The following is a 13,367-nucleotide window of genomic DNA, read 5'->3' as shown; positions in this document are numbered from 1 at the left end:
CGCCGTCATATAGCTTGAATATTGCTAAGTGTGGCGTTAGACAACAAACAAACAAACAAAATCTGATTAAGAAATGAATCAGTTTGTTATTGTTGTGTTGCGAGTCGTAAAGATAATGTTTCAAATGACTGAACTGTAACGATGTCAGACAATATAATATGTCTAAAAGAGACAGCTTTTATCCTTTCCAACACTTGCTTGTGGTTCCACAATGTAAGTATACGGAAATGTATCGGCTACTCTTACACAAAGGGCTTCTTCATGGCAACTTGTCAGCCGGTATCGACTTGTTAAGGCATCAACTATCACCGACCACCAGACAGGTCGTAAACAGCCGATTCTGATTTAACAAGCATGGTCTGCCAGAGACCTGGTCAGTCTTTCATATCCATGGAATGTTATATATGTAAGTACATGGACCAACTAAACTAATAGTACCTTTCCTTCCAATCCGGGCATTGGCGTAAAGGGTGCATATTTAGTTAATCAAACTGAAAACCACCAATCTTCCATTCTGTCTGGGAAAGATGTAGGGTGACTGGCAACGGTTATACTGTAGGATCTAATAAAGCAAAAACATTTGTTTGTTTGAGGCTTAACGCCGCACTCCGCAATATTCCAACTATATGAAGACAGTCTGTAAATAATCCAATCGGGAGCGGATAATCCAGCATCGATCCACGCATTTGGGATACGATGACATGCATCAACCAAGTCAGCTAACCTGCCCACCCGATCCGGTCAGTCACATCTTACGACAAGCATGGTTGACTGGTACGACAGGCATAGTTGACTCGTACGACAAGCATAGTTGACTCGTACGACAGGCATAGTTGACTCGGAAGACAAGCATAGTTGACTCGTACGACAAGCATAGTTGACTCTGGAGACAAGCATAGTTGACTCGGAAGGCAAGCATAGTTTACTCGGAAGACAAGCATAGGTTGGCAAAGACCAAGTGTAACCCGGATTTTCACGGGGTTATAACACCTAGTTTACATAGGAAAAACAAGTTGGCAGTTTCTGACACGTGCCTATTAAATAAGATGCCAATAGCTTGGGATCATATCGGAACAATCACTCCATGTTTTCGAGCTAAATCGTGTCCACGTGACAATTAATTACAGCATTCGCTATTCACTGTCAAGCGTTCACGCCTTTACGATCCTGTAGTTTCATTCTGTTTTAAAGTCACACGAAACAACAAGTGACATTTTCGATTATATTTCCCCGGAGACTGAAAAATGTAATAATACGTCCATCAGATAGCATAAGCAACGAAGCGCCGTGAACACGAACAAAACCAGGAACCGTCATTACTCTGAAGTCATTCCGCCTCAGTCCCCCAATAAACATCCACCAGGCGTAAAACATTGCCAACATCAAAAATGTCAACAGAAACAGAAAACGGCAGAGGTTGTCTTTCTGATGTTTAATTTTTGCACTCAAGTGAATGTGTCGATGCTAGTGATGCGTTGTATGTCGGGCCACTGGGAAGGGAATATGTCATGGTTACTGCCTTCAGTGTTAATTAATACACACAGGTGTCGTTAAGTGCAGAATTGTTGGAAAGAAACATGTAGTCCCGACTACCTGTCCTCGAAAAAGCAGCAATTAAGGACACACAAACTGTCCGACACACCAGTAGGCTAGGTGAAGCACGTTGTTCGACAACTGCCCTAGCGGTAAGAAACGCCGGCTGATGTATGGTGTCGCCAGGCTAACGCCGGCTGATGTGTATGGTATAGTCAGGCTAACGCCGGCTGATGTGTATTGTATAGTCAGGCTAACGCCGGCTGATGTGTATGGTATAGTCAGGCTAACGCCGGCTGATGTATGATGTCGCCAGGCTAACGCCGGCTGATGTGTGAGGTACACCAAGCGAATGTCGGCTGATGTGTGTGGTGTCGCCTGGCAAACGCTGGATAGTGTGTGGTACCGCTGGGAAAACGTCGAATTATGTGTGTGGTGTCGCCAGGCAAACGCCGGCTAATGTGTGTGGTGTCGCCAGGCAAACGCCGGCTTATGTGTGTGGTGTCGCCAGGTAAACGCCGGCTTATGTGTGTGGTGTCACCAGGCAAACGCCGGCTTATGTGTATGGTGTCGCCAGGTAAACGCCGGCTTATGTGTGTGGTGTCGCCAGGCAAACGTCGGCTAATGTGTGTGGTGTCGCCAGGAAAACGCCGGCTTATGTGTGTGGTGTCGCCAGGCAAACGCCGGCTTATGTGTGTGGTGTCGCCAGGCAAACACCGGCTTATGTGTATGGTGTCGCCAGGCAAAACACCGGCTTATGCGTATGGTGTCGCCAGGAAAACGCCGGCTTATGTGTGTGGTGTCGCCAGGAAAACGCCGGCTTATGTGTGTGGTGAAGCCAGGCAAAGGACGGCTAATGTGTGTGGTGACGCCAGACAAACACCGGCTTATGTGTGTGGTGTCGCCAGGCAAACACCGGCTTATGTGTGTGGTGACGCCAGACAAACACCGGCTAATGTGTGTGGTATTGCCACGCAAACACCGGCTTGTGTGTGTGGTGTCGCCAGGCAAACATCGGCTAATGTGTGTGGTGACCCCAGACAAACACCGGCTTATGTGTGTGGTGTCGCCAGGCAAACACCGGCTTATGTGTGTGGTGTCGCCAGGCAAACACCGGTCTATGTGTGTGGTGTCGGCAGGCAAACGCCGACAGATGTGTGTGGTATCGCAGGGCAAACGTTGGCTAATGTGTGTGGTGAAGCCAGGCAAAGGACGGCTAATGTGTGTGGTTGCGCTAGGCAAACGCCGGCTAATGTGTGTGGTGACGCCAGGCAAACGCCGTCAGATCTGTGTGGCGTCGCCAGGCAAACGCCGTCAGATGTGTGTGGTATCGCTGGGCAAACGTCGGCTAATGTTTTCGGTGTCGCCAGGCAAACGCCGGCTAATGTGTGTGGTTGCGCTAGGCAAACGCCGGCTAATGTGTGTGGTGACGCCAGGCAAACGCCGTCAGATCTGTGTGGTGTCGCCTGGCAAACGCTGGCTAATGTGTGTGGTGTCGCCAGGCAAACGTTGGCTAATGTATGTGGTATCGCCAGGCAAACGCCGTCAGATCTGTGTGGTGTCGCCAGGCAAACACCGGCAGATGTGTGTGGTATCGCCAGGCAAACGTCGGCTAATGTTTTCGGTGTCGCCAGGCAAACGCCGGCTAATGAGTGTGGTTGCGCTAGGCAAACACCGGCTAATGCGTATGGTGAAGCCAGGCAAAGGACGGCTAATGTATGTGGTATCGCCAGTCAAACGCTGGCTAATGTGTGTGGTGAGGCCAGGAAAACATCGGCTAATGTGTGTAGTGTAGTCAAGAACTCACCGGCTTATGTGTGTGGTGTCGTCACGTAAACGCCGTCGGATGTGTGTGGTGTCGCCAAGCAAACATCGGGAGATGTATGTGGTGTCGCCAGGCAAACGCCGTCAGATCTGTGTGGTGTTGCCAGGCAAATGCTGGCTTATGTGAGTGAAGTGTCGCCAGGCAAACGCCGGCAGCAGATAAATGTGGATGGTACTCTATTTTGGCAAACACAAGTTCGATAAGAGTGAGTGAATGAGTTAAAGTTTGACGTCACATCGGCAGTATCTCAGCCATATGGTGACGAGAACAAATTGAAAGAATATCTGTCACAAAGGACAGTAAAACATGAGCGTGGTATCACAGATAGAAATCTAAAAACTAACACATTCAACGCTAAAACTTCTAACCAACATATATACATCAACTTTACATTTTATATTTTTAAAATACAAACTATATACCAGCAAGAGTTCGATAAGATTCTATCTCTTTCCTGATCAAGATATCTGCACATTAACAACTAATTTACAGAGTCTCTTCAAAGCTGTTTCTATCAACCATCCATTGTCTGACATTTAAAAAGGTTGTATACTTGCCAATAATCATCATATTTCTATAAGCTTGGAATATCGATACATAATGATGTATGACTAATCCCTGCTCATATTTAACACAAAATCATTTTTTGAAACTGACAAAGTTCACCATCGTCAATATTTACGTAGAATCTCGGTGTTTGATGAACGTATGCCGAATTGATTGCGTCTTGCTGCCTAGGGCAACATGCAACATTGACAATAACGCTTTGACATCGTATATGAATTTTACAAACACACCTGGATAAATGTTCTCTGGAGCAGTTAGGGACAACCCATTGATGCCATCTAAAGGATTGTCTCATGAAGCATTCGGGATTTGATAACCTATCAATCGTGATCGATCTGGAATCTATAATGGAAATCACTCCCCATTAATATGCATTGCGTATATGTTCGTGAATATCTGATTAAACCGTGGGCATTAGGATGGTGCAATAAACGCATCGGCGATGATTCCAGCCATCTATAAAAATTACTTAACATTTCGTGACGGGAATATTAGTAAATCCATACTCGCATCGATATCAAATAATCTTAGAGCTCTATGTGTTGTTTTGTTGGTCATTATTAGGGGTCTGTATTTGCTTTCTAGACACGTTCCCAGGAAGCATTGTGGAGAATACAGAACACACCTGATCGATGGAGCATTGATTACAGGTATTCAGAGTTACCTCAGGTAGAATTGTCCCCAATAACAGTACATGCCAGGTACTGATGTTCCAGCAGCTGTTGATACACGTGCAAAGCAGTGAACAGGGGAAGTTTACCTGATTCAGATTCCACTACGTTCCTGACGCCGCGACGAAATATTGCAAATTTTGGTATTAACAGTGAGTGAGTTTAGGTAAACGCAGGTTTGAACAGTACTGAAGTTTAACTGTGGCGTGAATCCGTGAAGATCCGGGTTAGAATAGATCATCAGCAACCCATAAACGACTATGTTTTCGTAAGAGGCGACTGACGGGATCGTGTGGTTAGGCTCAATAACTTGGTTGATGCATGTCATCGTATCCCAATTGTGTAGATCGATGCTCGTGGTGTCAATCACTGGAATGTCTGGTCCAGGGCCCCGTTCCTCAAAGCGCTCTTAGCGCTACGATGATCGTAAACCTATGTTAGAGTATGGTACTTACGATCACCTTAGTGCTAAGATCGCTTTGTGGAACGGGGCCCAGACTCGATTATTTACAGACCGGCGTCATATAGCTGCACTATTGCTGATTGTGGCGTTAAACAACAAACAAACAAACAGTATATTGGCGTGTCAGAACGATGATGAAGATCCGAGGTGAAACACAATCAGGGGAAAAGGAATTCGAACTGTATCTGGCTTTACTAACTCCCCACAATGAATTGCGACACCGATACGATGCTGACAAACCAAGAAACCTGGATTCGACCATACGATCATAAGTTTCTGGCTCGCCTAAGAGACACAACTCTGCTCAGCGAATTGCGGCGCCTCAGACGACTTAGCCACACCGGCGTAAAACAACATACACTCCCCGTCCTGCAGAAGGAACAATGGTCTTCTGCAAAATTCCAATTAGTGCCATGCGTTAAACTGAAACATAAACATTGTCGTTGTATATAATAAGGATATCCTTTACCTATCTGTTCGACTAACATGATAAATATGAAAAGGCAACAGACACGCTGGTGTGTAAACGAGTTCAATCAAATTTACAAGGATTGGCAAAAGGTGTAACTCTGTTTCCCCGACGGATATAATAAAACATTTACATGGACGTGTATCAGTCATAAATATATTTGATTACTTTTTGCGACATCAGGCACAGTAGGAACATAGGTCCACCTTTTAGTTCTGATCATTTATTATCGGTATCCCTTTGATTTATGTGTTCGTTAGATATGAGATGTGTCAAAATCCTGGAGGCGTAATATCACGCCAACATCACAGCAAAGTGAGTTTAAACACATTGCATTATGACAATCTGAAATAAATTGTAGGCGATAATAGGAAAGACGTGACGACAGATACCATTTATTTGCAAATACATTATTTAAAGTGCTGACGATGTTGACATATCATATTTCAAGAGCGTTGTTTATATTAATTTTACATTCAGATAAACACGATTCTTGCTGCAAACACAAGATAGCTGCGTTCCTTAAATTACATTCATTTACTTTTCCTTCCTCCTTGGAAATTATTGTGATAAGAATACTTGTCAATTTTGTGTGTGCGTTTTTGTCCTGAATGATTTGAGTAAAACTATTCAAAACAACCAATCCCAAAATTGTGATGTTATTCGTTTTTCAAAGACGTCCCCTCACTACATGTTCTGAAGACAGTGGTCAATACGGGTTCGAAATATTGTGAAGCAATCCTGATGGTTGTGCATTATTAACTACACGCAAATGATCAAATGATATTGAAATATTCCCAGCGTTCCTTTTCTCCACATGCCGGAAATGCGTGTCCTAGTGAATATGAAGTGTACAGGCAGGAATCAAATAGCATTATCTTAATAATAAGCACATCGCTGTTCCTTACGTAAATATACATAATTGTTGATTTCAGTTTTTATGTCTATTGCACGTGATATACACAAAGATGACTTGTCCATGCTGACGCAAGACTGTTTTCTAATTATTGAACATGTGTGTTTTGGGCAACAAAGTTACAAAGATTATGCATATTGGAGAGCAAGCATCTGGTCGATTCTCAAGACTGTTGAAGCAGTTTTTTTTTCCATTTCCCATACCCTTTTTATTGCTTTAGCACGAGTCGGTTCCAGTAAAGGGAGTCCGTAGGTTATCAGTTGCGCTTATTGCACATGTTTGAACTGATCAAATTGCAAACTTAAAGGTAACAAGGTCCGATCAATTCAGATGCTTAAGAAACATACACAAGCCTCGTCTAATTACAGACAGACAAGGTTAGCGTCTTCGTGTGCTTCTTAGCCATCATAGCAAAACATCAATATATCCAAGTGTTCAATTGCATCTAACTTTGGTTGCTGGTGATCTAGTGCTCATTTCCATTATGTATTGTTATGAATAGTCATATTTTAAGAATAAATGCGAGTTTTTAATACAAATCTGTGATACTCTAGTTGTTTTACTGTCCATTGTCGACATATCTTTATGACCTCTAACTGTCTTTACTCTTGACATGTAAATTGGTCTCGTCACAATATGGCTGAAATATTGTCGATGGACGTTAATAATTAACTCACTCACTCTCTCAATTGCCTCGACAGTACTGGTACAGTAAACTACGGTTATAACGAACTCAATGGGACCACAAAAATTTTAGTTCGTTATAACTGTAGTTCATTATGAACATATATCGTTCGTTATATTCATATTTCAGTCATGTCACGGCGGGGAACACAGGGACTTCACACATTGTACACGTGGGGATTCAAACCCACGCATTCGGCGTATGCAGACTAACTAACGCTTCAGTCATTCAATCTTTAGGGGCGGTCGGGTAGCCTGGTGGTTTAAGCGTTCGCTCGTCACGCTGAAGACCTGTGGATTCCCGACATGGGTACAATGTGTGAAGCCCATTTCTGGTGTCCCCCGCCGTCATATTGCTGGAATATTGCTACAGGAGGCGCAAAACCAAAATCACTCACTTACACATTCAATCTTAAACCACATACATATTTCACATACATATTTCACTAAATATTTCTTCTTATTACGAAAACAGATGTTAACTTTTTGGTGCACTTACTCGGGACAATTCTACCTATCAATTTGAATACCTGTAATCAATGCCACATTTGATATTATGAAGTATGAATCAATCCATTTGTGAGAAAAAACTCTGTGGTACGTTTTAGAGGCAAAGGAAAACGTTAATGGAAACGATTTCGGCTATTTTTCAATTATTTTCAAAACATTTCATGGTGGAATATGGTTTGGAACGCAGAAGACAAAGTATTTATTTGTAACGATAGGGGAACCACACGTGAACCTTTCACGGACGTTGTACGACACGTGTAGTGAACATCAGGTGTACAAGCAGCTGGCGAACCCACACGTGGTGTGGAGGAGTGAATATATCGACCTGCAAGCACGTGTGTTTTGTGTGTGTGTGTGTGTCGGGGGGGGGGGGGGGGAAGCTGCTGCTTGTATTAGTCCGGAATATTGCTGGTTTTATGGTGATAGACTACTGACATGCCATACTGCACTGTCTAATTAATGTCTTTTGGTATGACACAGCCAGGGGATCTGACCACCGACCTTCCGCTCTCCTGACAGACGCTGTTTCCACTAGACCACGGAGGCGGTCACACCACATCTGGAATATGAGACCTTGCAGAAACGACAAAAGTGGGCGTCAGATAGATGGCGCCCACTGCAACCAATGTAACACAAGAAACGTCAGAGGATGAAATCTAGTTACGTCGCTGGAACGACAAGCGAGCTAATCTATAAACAGTCCTCGTCTGTTGGGGGTCATCTTACTCCAATAACAATATCATAGCCATGCTACTTGATGTTGACAAACTCCACTTTTGTTGCTCTCGGAACAGCAGTCAGAGATATGTTCTCGCGAGACTCGGAGAACCCGCCATTCTCGCTGTAGCCATGAATTAACGCCATGAAAACGATACATTGGATTGTCCAAATGAGATTGTCCGTCCCTGGTGAAAACTTACATTGCAGCCTTTGTAGTGTTTTACTCAAGGGTACATGAGGCTTGTAATGACATTACTCCTGCACTGATATGCAAACAGGCTTTAAAGTTCTGGGAAATATACATGGCTTCTTCATTCGCCCCATTGTATTCTATCTTCCATTTAGAGAAAAATCAGTCTAGAAAAATACAGAACCTGAAAGGCACTGCATGTGATGTATAGCAATCTATCCCCTTAGTACCCTTAATCAGTTTAAGTTGATTTTGTCGTAAAATTGCATCCATGGCGAATGTTAGCTCAACAAATAATATCATTCTAAAGTCAATGAAGTTATGACCCGACCAAACACTTATAGGATATTTTAAGGATGAAGAATGTTCTAATAATTCTGTTTTATCGATTTTTCCTAAAAACGAACTTACTAATTATCTAAGTGCAACTACATATCCACTTGTGAAATAAGTGTATGGCACTCTTTTTCCGAAGGACAAACGGTTAGTTGTAAGAAATCGAATAATAATTAGAAAACGCTTACGAGTAGAAATTAAAATCTGAAGAAATCAATGCGTTACACGATTAAAACGGAATAAACATCTCTACTGTTTAATCAGGCTGAAAGTAACTTTACCGACAACACATTGTCGTTATCAGCTGTTAACAGATTCCTGCACAGGCCCCGTACTGCCTCGTCACTTAACGTTGCAAGCCAAGACATTAAGACAAAGATCACTGCGCTAAATAATACATTGTGCATCTCTAACAGGCTCTCACTCACCGCCAGCTTTACTTAAACCGGTGGCCATCCCTTAATTAACAGCTCACCTGAGGTTTCGATAATTACAGTAGCTACAAGTTGGGTTCTCTTTTGCAGCTATGTTCAAAGTCTTCAAAGGGTTAGGAAATGATTTATTCAACACCTTGTGGAAAGATAATCATGGTTTATTGAAGCACTTCTACACAAAACATCTATTTTCTTTTCTCCAGGGAATATTTGAAGCAATAGTGTCATCTTATTGTGAGACAAGGAAAAACATACACGCTACATATGTTTGTACATATACATGCAAAAATCAGAGTAGTGTATAGGACTGGGATATCAGGAACTCATTAAACATGTGTATGCACTCCATGTACATGTATTACGACAACTGCCACTTAACAGATACTCGTGTGTGTATATGTATATATACTATTGCTACTGACACGATCAGAGGCGAGTAATAGTCTGACTTGGTCACCCATCCATGTTAAAAGCCCATGGTCGACGTTCCGGGTCGTGGCAGTGAAAATGCTATAGGCGTCGACCCCACTCACATTCCTCTCATTTCTCGTGTATTTGGGTGCAAAGTCTATTAAATACTTTGATACATTTGTCACCTCAAATACGTTTTAAAAATGATTTCCAAGATGTTAAGACTGCAGAAAATGAATGCTGTTCTATTTTCGCCTTCCACAGAAGGTATCATTAACATCATATAATATATAGGTCAGGTAATACCTTACATGCTGATATTCCAGTTTGATTTGTAATGTGAAATTGATTTTAGGCAAAGCTACAAGAAAACCAGACAGAGATATTTTTATAGTCGGATCCACTTTCAAACCAATCTAAAAACGTTTAGTCTAAAGAAACCTCTTCTTAATGAAGAACGTTTCATCCGACTGCCTCATGGTGTACAACGACAAATTGACATTTAATTACAGATGCCTGTTTTCAGACACAGAACCTCTTCAGAACCCAACATTGGAAGACTTGACACAAGTCCGGATACCGGTGAGCGGAACCTAAGTAGTATCGTATATGCTGGGGCAGATGATACTTACGCTCCCAATTATCTTTACTCGTGCCAACTACGGATGTCGCTTCCAGTATTACCACGTGATTAAACGCTTCATCAAACTAACTACTGGTGGTTAAGGATATATCGACAAGTCGACATGACGCTGGCAAACGGGGTACTTTTGGTACAATGACATTAAGGGAAACAGTAGTTATATACAATCCTCGTCGTGGGAGGCTCTTCATAATTATATCAATTGTTTCCCAAACAGCTAAAAATGCAGTAAACACGGAAATTCACACTCCAGGATACCATTCAACTCAGGGACTAATGTCAGAGGTTCTAGGTTATAGTTAAGTAGCAGAGAGCAACGTTTGGAATTCCCATTGTCCTTTAGAATGTATGTACCATATAACTCCTCGTATTGGTTGGAAATCTATTGTCAATACATGTTCCTATATCCTTTACGACTTGAGCTTGTGCCACATCAATATCATTGTTTAGAATCTAATGAATCAACTAAAATATTTAAGATATGCATTATTATACCATTATGATACGCGAGCAACTTGACATATTCATAATTTAAGTCACCTTGCGGCTTGAGAATTAGTGAAAACTGTACAATAGCAACAGTAACTACCAAGACTGTCATGAATATAATCTTCCGAGGTCACCTATCATATATTCATTACAATTTAATTACATAAAATCAATAAGTAAAATCCTGACAAGTTAGATTGGATTCAATCTTACGGAAAATCTATGATACTATTCATATATAAGGGAGGCATTTCTTTCATTCTTTTCAAAAGCGGTAACATTTGAAATGAAATCAACCGATTATCCCTTGCCAATAGATGCCACACGTACAAGTTGCAATTGTTTATGATTTTAGTTTATGTTATACCTTTTCTTAAATTCCCATTTTATTGACACATAGATTCGTCTGAGAACACATGCAGCTGATCGTGTTCCCATGTTATGTAAACCTGGTTCAGTCATTCCAGAAAATGCATGGCAGACATTCGTAAGATTTACTGAGTATGACAACGTGGGTCCTATCCCATAGTGTCACTTTTCTATTTCAGACCTCATTCCTCAGTAGTAGAGCAGGACATGTTTACACTTTCGCGAACACCTGGTGTCAAGACGGATTCTCAGTGATCCATTCCTATACTTTGCATCACTTTACAGCCCCATGGAAATCTCTTAGGGCACATTGTGACACTGGTGTTGACGTTTGGAATTTTCACCAGTGAAAACCGAAGTCATTGCCAACGATACACATAAGAACAGATATATCTGGAGACATTAATAACGACACACAATCACCAGGCAAGCCAAATAAATTCAAGACCGCTACACATGGCAGCTGAGACTACACGTATCTCTGTCCTCGATTTTCGGGTACAAATAGAACCGATTACCATTCATATCTCGAAAGCTGAACACTTTTAATGATTAGATTAAGAACATCACAGAGTTTATTTACCAATGTTTCATGACCAAATACAAGTTCTTTCAACGTCGTATCGACACTTAACAAATAGTTTTGTATCAAAATATTCTAGTACTATTAAACACAACACAAATTCTATGTATTGTATGAAGAACCTTTCTGAAAACACACGCTCAAGATGACATCTTATCAATCATGAATGTGTTCCTTTCTTGAATTTACGATCCCGAAAAGTTAATGACAAATATAAACATGCAATTTTGTCATCAAAGTCAGATGTGTTTGTACACAAAATAAGGTGATCACACTGCATGCCCCCCTGTTTAAATCAAAAACACAATTTTAGATCTAAACAAAACACTTACCTTCCGTTGAATATCCCTTGACACCAAGTCACTTGTGGTGTGTCACTTATCCCCGTGAAAGTAGTCCAGTATGGCTACGACTTATCGCTCCGCTGTCCGAGGCGCGACTGAAGCTGTGAGCGTCCGCTTGGCCATATGGTTTGGAGAGCGATGAGGCTACGGGATGGATTGGGGCTCGGCGAACGCTGTGGTTTAGGGGGAGAAACTGACCCGTGATAGCAGCGCATGGATGGGAAAAGGGAGGAGGGATCGATATCTATTCCAATCACGGGCTGTGTTCGATTAGAGGAAAGCCATTTGCGACAGGACTCGTGAAAATAGCATAGTCCATTCATGAATCTAGCAGGTTTAGAATTAAGAGTAGGTTAATGAGCGTATAGGTACACCGATGTTTGTAGGGAGAGTGTTCTTTAGTATTGAAAACCTTTGAACAAAGTGCTTCTGGTAACGATTTGGAATCTTTCATCAAAACATGTTACCTTTTCGAAAGCCGTTTTGTTTTCTAACACCATTGTCAATACTCTTGTCAACGACAGTCCTGTTGTTTACTGGTAATCCCACCAGATACAATTTGTACACGACACTTCATCTAGACTGTTAGATTTGTTTTGGATAACATTTCTGAAATTATTTACATAAAGTACGACGCAGTACATAAATCGTGCACAACTATAGTTTCACCGACTGTGGAAGTATCCACACGCTATACGAATAAATGTAGTAAACATGTTAAAACTATAGAGGGTGCTATACATGTATATGTAACATTGTATTATTGCACTTAATGGTCACCTGACCATAGTACAACAGAATCAATCAAATTTCAGTAAACGTTGATGTATGGTCATCAAAACCAAAGCATGAAAGGTTAAACTCGGTACATATCCGTAGTTTTTTTCCACTAGCATTACTTTTTTTTACTATTCTTCTTTCGTTTCGCATGTCATATTAGATTTGTATGGATCTACTAATGAGAAACATTAACTGGTTTTGCCAGTAGGTCTGAAAACGCTTTATCTTCGGAAACGACTATGTAACGACATATGAGACAGTTTTACCCTTTACTGCCATCAGGCCTGAAGTGACCTTATCGTCGAAAACGGCTATGATAGTACAGACGTTATCTAATATTTAAAGCGGTGTTTATTCGTTCTATTCCCACAAATAGATAATCCAAACTATTCCTATCTCTATTAATTTAACTGTCACGCCATATATCGGG

General features: G+C 41.7%; 1 protein-coding gene across 1 annotated transcript in view; it reads right to left on the bottom strand.

Annotated features, from left to right (window-relative positions):
• Positions 1 to 12,280, bottom strand: part of LOC139452262 (alpha-2C adrenergic receptor-like) — a 122,193-nt gene extending 109,913 nt beyond the window's left edge. The window contains exon 1 of the mRNA XM_071233661.1: positions 12,146 to 12,280. The gene's annotated coding sequence lies outside the window, so the exon portion shown is untranslated. The remainder of the gene's footprint in view (positions 1 to 12,145) is intronic.
• Positions 12,281 to 13,367: the final 1,087 nt, after the last annotated feature.

Source organism: Haliotis cracherodii, unplaced genomic scaffold (genome assembly GCF_022045235.1).
Source record: "Haliotis cracherodii isolate W230 unplaced genomic scaffold, xgHalCrac1.p SCAF_9, whole genome shotgun sequence".
NCBI lineage: Eukaryota > Metazoa > Mollusca > Gastropoda > Lepetellida > Haliotidae > Haliotis > Haliotis cracherodii.
Note: the sequence above shows the minus strand (reverse complement) of the source record. Positions and strands in the feature narration are given on the sequence as shown.